Below are 6,585 nucleotides of genomic sequence, written 5' to 3' on the forward strand. Positions count from 1 at the left end.
TGCTTGCGAGTGTCTATCAAATCTTGTAGTAATTTCTGATGCTCGGGAATTTTGGATAAGGACTCGACAAAGGGAGTATTAATCGGGATCCCTTTCACATGCTTGACAAACTCTATATGCTCCTTCTCCAGTAGACTAAGTGCAGCTCGGGATGGAAATGGAAAAGGCGGCTGATAAACCGGAACGGGTTCAAAGACTTTTTGATCAGACATGAGCCACGTCGTGGCCAGAGGAGTGCCACATCGTGGCGAAGCTGTTTCAGCAACCCTTTCACTTTCGAACTTTGGCTTCTTTGGTTTTGGATCAGGCTGCTGTGATTCTTCTTCCAATGCCTCCAAGAACCCAGAGATTGCTTCTTCTTCAGTATCGATGGCTATTACATGAGATTGGGTCTTTACTTCGGGATTCTTCGGGGACAATTTTTCATGAACCAGAGTGGCTAGTTGACCAAATTGTACTTCAAGGTTATGGATGGAGGCTTGCTGATTTTTTATTAAAGTTTGTTGTTCCATAATAGCATAATCAGTGGCATCGTGTCTCTTTTCTGAAGCTTCCATAAACTTCATCAATATGGTCTCTAGATCGGGTTTCTTCTCAGCCGGTGGCTGCTCTTTTTGATAGAAGCCTCGCCCTGTTTGCCTATACTTCTCTTCGTTTTGCTTCTTATACTCTTCATATGGCAGCCACTCCTTCTTTGGTTTCCTCTAGCCCTCATCAAACTTATCCCCACTCGAGTAGCACACTTGAGCTTTTCTGTTCCCAAACTCGTCTAAATTGCAGTCCTTGGTCAAGTGTGGACCACTACATCTCTCGCAACCCACTCTTATGGCATGAATTGACTGGTCCATTTGTGTTATCCTTCGATCCAAATTATTCAGCATGGCCATTACAGCTGCTATTTCTTCAGTTTGGGCCCCTCCACCGCCTTTGACTCCATCTTGCCTTGGGTTGTGGTATTCGCGAGAGTGCTTCGCGAATTCTTCAATCAGCTCCTTAACCTCCCTTGGATTTTTCTTTGTCAACGGTCCTTGAGATTCAAGGAGTTGTCTTGTCATAACGTTGACCCCATCATAGAAGATTGACATCTCTTGTTGCACATTTAGATCATGCTGAGGGCATTTTCTGAGCAAGCCCTTGTACCGCTCCCATGCTTCGTATAATGACTCCCCCGGCTGTTGCTGAAAGTTGGCTATTGCCTTCTTGAGTTTGGCTATCTTGGATGGCGGGCAAAACTGGTCCAGGAATTTCTCACGCATTTGAGCCCAAGTGGTAATTGTACCCAGTGGAAGTGCTTTTAACGACTCCTTAGCAGCTCCTTTGAAAGTGATGGGAAGCATCCTAAGCAAGACTGTGTTTCTGTTGACATTTGGGACATTGAAGTAATCTGCAATTTTGTTAACTTCATCTAGATGCTTAAAAGCATCCTCATGATCTTTCCCAAAAAATGGGATATCCTTCAGTGCAGTCAATATGTGCCCCTTCAACTCGAATGTGGCAGTGGCATGTATTGCGGGTTGGACTAAATCGGGACCCATATCTTCTCGGATCCGCTTCTTGTAAGCTCCCATGGACATCTCTTCAATTGTTGCCATCTCGTTCCTTGGCTCGTTCTCGGGTTCGCTCGTATGTTCTTCAAATTTTGGCTCGGTATCGTATTCGGACTCGGTTTGGACGGGTGTTTGATCCAAGTGCTCAAAATTGCTCTTGTGCCTCGCGGATGAAATCGACTCTCCTGTCTTCTTTCCCGACTTCCTTGAAAAAGCTGACTTGAATTCTTGTAAGGGAGTCTTTTCTTGTGAATTGCAGACTCAGGTGGCACCAAGGGTGTGTTTGAGCCTCTGGTCATGAACTCCTTCAAATAAACTAAATAAACAAGGTAAAACTGAACTAAAATAGAAAAACTAACTAACAACTAAAAATCTAGTGATCTAGATGTCCACGTCGTGGCACGTATCTGGCCACGTCGTGGACTCTGTGAAAAATTAACTTTTTGTGGGTTTTACTCCACAAGAAGGATTGATTAATTTAATGCAAATAAATAAGCTAAAAACTAAGCCGTTCCCCGGCAACGGCACCAAAAACTTGATGTGCACAAAAGTACCCACTAATTTTAATATTTGTAACCTAACAAACTTAGACTAACTATGCACTTATAGGCAGTGTACCTAGTCAGATTACAGTATAGCTTAGGTAAGTCGGGTGTCGATAACAGGGAACAGTGTTACTAATTAATTTACTTACTATTAAATTAACCTAATTATTAACAAGTTTAAAAGTGGTTTTATATGATTTTACAAGATCAGACGAACTTAAATCAAATTCAATAAGTAAAAACACACTCTTGTCTAGTTTGAATCCACTTCTTCCTTATGGCTAGCTAATGATTATGGATTATATAGTTGGTTTTAGTTGTATTAGTAATTTAGTTCTAACTTTACCAATAATTAACTAATTCATGTCAAACCATGTATGTTCACACACAATTAAACACATAACTAATTATGAATGTAATATGCTATGTAAGGTTTGTTATAAAAACGCAATTGTAGTCACAATACACGTTCTCTAGCACAGCTAAGCTTATTTACTCTAATTACTAACTAAGATTAGTCAATCCTAGCTCTAACAATTCAATGTTCACTAAATCATTAGGTAAACTAGTTCATGCAGTTAATGGTCACTAAGATACACAGAACATGCAATCAAGCAATTAGATAAACAAACATAAGCATGCTAGGTAATACAAATCAAACACAAGCAATTTTACCAACTAAATAAATCCATAAAAATTGAGAGAGTAGCTAGATTTAGCTGCTCATCATAGCAACTAACAAACTAACACAAATTGAAGTGATAGAAATCATGTTCTTAATTAACTAAAATATAGACCTTTACTCTTTTTGGTGTTGAAAACTTTTTTCCAGAACCTTTCTTCCGTTCAAAATCGCCTTCTGGAACTCCTTTCTTCAGCCAAAAAGTTGCCTCCTTCGTAATGATCAAGAATGCTTAAATAGCCTCCAAAATCTCGCGCCACGTCGTGGCTATCCAGGCCACGTTGTGGGCTCCAAGTTATCCGTACCGGGCAAGGATTCGTCAATAACGCGATCTTTATCTTCTAGAATTCTCATGCCATGTCGTGGCTGACTTTTCCACGTCGTGGGTTTAGTAATTTTCGTGGATTTATTCATCTCTTGTCTTCCAAGTCTCCCATGTTCTACATATTGTCACTTTTAGTCCCTCTCTTCGAAAATCCTTTTAGTTGACTGAAAATAACAATTTAAAGTCATAAGTACCATTATTCTAAACATATTATCAACTTATTAATAAAAATGTACTTAAATATTGCCTAAAAATAGGTATAAATATGGCAATATCATATACTTTGACATGATAACATTTTGAAAACAAATTTGTAATAATTGTTGGTTTCTAAATGTTTTAAAAGGTTTTAAATTGACATGATTTTTATGGGTGTTACAAGTTGGTATCAAAGCCTTGGTTTGAGTGAATTGGAGGAAACACTCATGTGTTTTCCGTCTCAAACTAAGGACAGGGTTTTAAAATGATTTTTCAAATGGTTTTCAAAATACTAAAGGAGGATGCAAGTGTACGATCAGTCGGAGCCAATAAGTAGACGTCAAAATACCTTACATATTATTTGATTTTGTGATATAATAGAACAACATGTTAGTACTAGGATAGGGATCTTCAAGAATTGCATGATAGAATTGCCTGATTATATGATGCTTGATAGCCTAGGGTTTTTCCTTATATTAAATTGATATCATTACTGTAGTTGCTTAGTGTATGCATCACGGTTGTACATAATTAAGATCTTATAGCTTGAGAATGTTTGATTTAGCCTTGTTTCCTGTTCTTTTCCGATGAAGGGCTTAGGGTAGGATCAGGTATTCGAAAGTCTATATGGTCCAGCGTTATGTATGGCTAGCATACACGGGTGTTGCAGGGTTGGTGGAAGTTTCATGGGTGGGTTGTGCAGAATCAGTAGACCAATTATAAGATATTTAGCCTTCCTCTAGTAGTGAGGGTTGAGCGCTCGCCATGCATATGTATATTATTAGGGTGTTGTGATGATACTTGAGAAAAATATGGGTAGGTGTGGAAGGTACGCGTAGCAAGGAAGTCACAACCCCTAGGGCCTTGTTAGGAGTTGGTTCCCAAATTATTGTATGGGATATCTGATATATTCTTGGTATATTTTTCAGCATGGTGGTTACTCGGCGATTTGTGACTGGATCCGGATCAGGTTTAAGAGATGGCTATTAGGAGGGACCGGCAGTGCCTAAGGTCATTGATCAGATGAGGTCAGATGAGCTGGACGCCAGGATTCAAGAGATCCTGCATGATGAGGTTGCTACTCTGTTCTAGGCACAACTGTTGGAGATGTTTGGGAATATTAAGGTCGCCATGGTTGAGTACTTCGACGAGAGCTATGTAGCCATTTTTGAGACGACTGCCACAACAACTACAGTAGTTGTAATGGCGACAGAGGGAGGATCCAGTCGTGCTTTTCAGTACCGGGACTTCAATAACATGAAGCCCTCGAATTTTGAGGGGATTCAGGACCCGATTATAGCCATGATGTAGCTGTCTGACGTGAAGGGGTATTTCTTCACGTGCTCATGTCCTGCTGACCAAAAGGTCGATGTGCCCTGAACTTGCTAAGGTCTAGGGAAAAAGACTGGTGGAGGTTGATGATTGGGTCGTATATTGATGATTAGAGTTTTGCACTCGCTACATTCTGCGGGTCAAGCGGGAGCAGTTGGCACAAGAGTTTTTGGATCTGAAACAGGGTACGGAGACGGTGATGGAGATCACCCGCATGTTTACTGAGAGGGAAATGTTATGCCCGGAGTTTGCTTCTGATCAGGCTTAGATGACACGTTATCTAAGCATGCTCAAGACTGACATCCATCAGTTTGTTACTACCCAGCGTTGTGATACACTACTGGAGTTACAGGAGGCCGCTAGGCAGCGTGAGCTTAAGATCGAGTTACAGTTACGAGACCAGAGACATGCCCCGATGCAGTCACAGCCGGCGCCAAAATGATCTAAGACCGCTAATTCCAGGATGGGAGGACAGTATGGCCGCACTTGTGGTAAGTGCGGGAAGGGTCACTCGGAGGTTTATAGATCGAGTAGTGTGCTGCAAATGTGGAAAGGAAGGGCATTTTATGAGGGATTGTCGCCGGACAATCCCGGTTCAGGATATGAGGATCTGCTACCACTGCCACCAGGTTGGTCACATGAAGATCAGTTGTCCACAGCTCACTTCCAGACCGGCGCAGGCTCCAGCGCTGACTACACTGAGGATTACTGACGGGAGTTAGGGTAGAGAAGCGCCCCCGAGGGCTCAGGGACGTGCCTTGCATCTTACAACAGAGTAGGCAGGACAACACCAGACGTGGTTGCTGGTATGTTTCTATCCCTTATCTTACTGATTACATCTGTTTTATGCTTATATGTTTGTACCTGTAATTAGGTACGTTCTTAGTGAACTCTTTACCTGCTTTGGTATTATTTGACTCGGGGGCGAGTCAGCCGTTTGTCTCTCAGTCATTCGGTAGGGAGTTCGGTTTGCCAGTAGGAGAGCTAGAGTGTCCATTGCGAGTCTCTATCGCCAACGAACACGAGATTTTTTGCTTCTTCCGTCTATCAAGGTTGCGTGTTTGAGATCTCTGGGGTATCTTTTCCGATAGACTTGATTACGATCCCCATGGGGGATGTGTGTGTGATCGTGGGTATGGACTGGCTTAGTCGCTTCGGTGCCATGATCGACTGCGAGGGTCATGGAGTGGTAGTTTGAACCCTAAGTAGGGGAGAATTGGTTGTCTACGACGAGGGCAACAGGTTGGGTTCAGGGTTCTGCTCAACCGCTAGGGTTCGATAGTATATTCAGCACGGGTGTGCGGGTTATCTAGTGTATGTGGTGGGTACGCGGGTCAGGGATCAGACTTCAGTTTCAAAGGTTCCAGTAGTCAGGGAGTTTGTCGGCATGTTCCCGGAGGAGTTACCCGGAGTGCCTCTAGAGAGGCAGGTCGAGTTTAGGATCGACTTAGTGTCAGGTGCGGCCCTTATCACCAAGGCGTCGTACCGTTTGACACCACCAGAGATACAGGAGCTGTCATCACAACTGCAGGAACTGTTGGGCAAGTAGTTCATTCGTCTGAGCAGTTCTCCGTTGGGAGCGATGATTCTCTTCGCCAAGAAGAAGGATGGTTCACACCGGAAGTGCATCGACTACTGGGAGTTGGACAAGTTGACGGTGATGAACCGTTATCCACTCCCGAGGATAGATGATCTTTTCAATCAGTTGAAGGGGGCATCTTGATTCTACAAGATAGACCTGAGGTCCGGGTACCATCAGATTAGGGTTAGGGAGGAAGACGTAGAGAAGACCGCATTCCGGACTCGTTATGGACATTACGAGTTCGTGGTGATGCCGTTTGGGCACACCAACGCGCCAGCGGTGTTCATGGACCTGATGAATCGGGTCTGCAGACCGATGCTTGATCGCTCGGTCATTATGTTCGTAGATGATATCTTAGTGTACTCCAAGACTCG

The 6,585-nt window shown here is 43.0% G+C and overlaps 1 non-coding gene across 1 annotated transcript; it reads left to right on the top strand.

The window, feature by feature from the left end:
* Positions 1-1,101: 1,101 nt before the first annotated feature.
* LOC145071887 (small nucleolar RNA R71) lies at positions 1,102-1,208 on the top strand. The gene has a single exon (XR_013690847.1). It is a non-coding gene; the product is annotated as a small nucleolar RNA R71 (small nucleolar RNA).
* The last annotated feature ends 5,377 nt before the right edge of the window (positions 1,209-6,585 follow it).

Source organism: Lactuca serriola, chromosome 8, assembly GCF_051521515.1.
Source record: "Lactuca serriola cultivar US96UC23 chromosome 8, Lser_US96UC23_V15, whole genome shotgun sequence".
Classification (NCBI taxonomy): domain Eukaryota; kingdom Viridiplantae; phylum Streptophyta; class Magnoliopsida; order Asterales; family Asteraceae; genus Lactuca; species Lactuca serriola.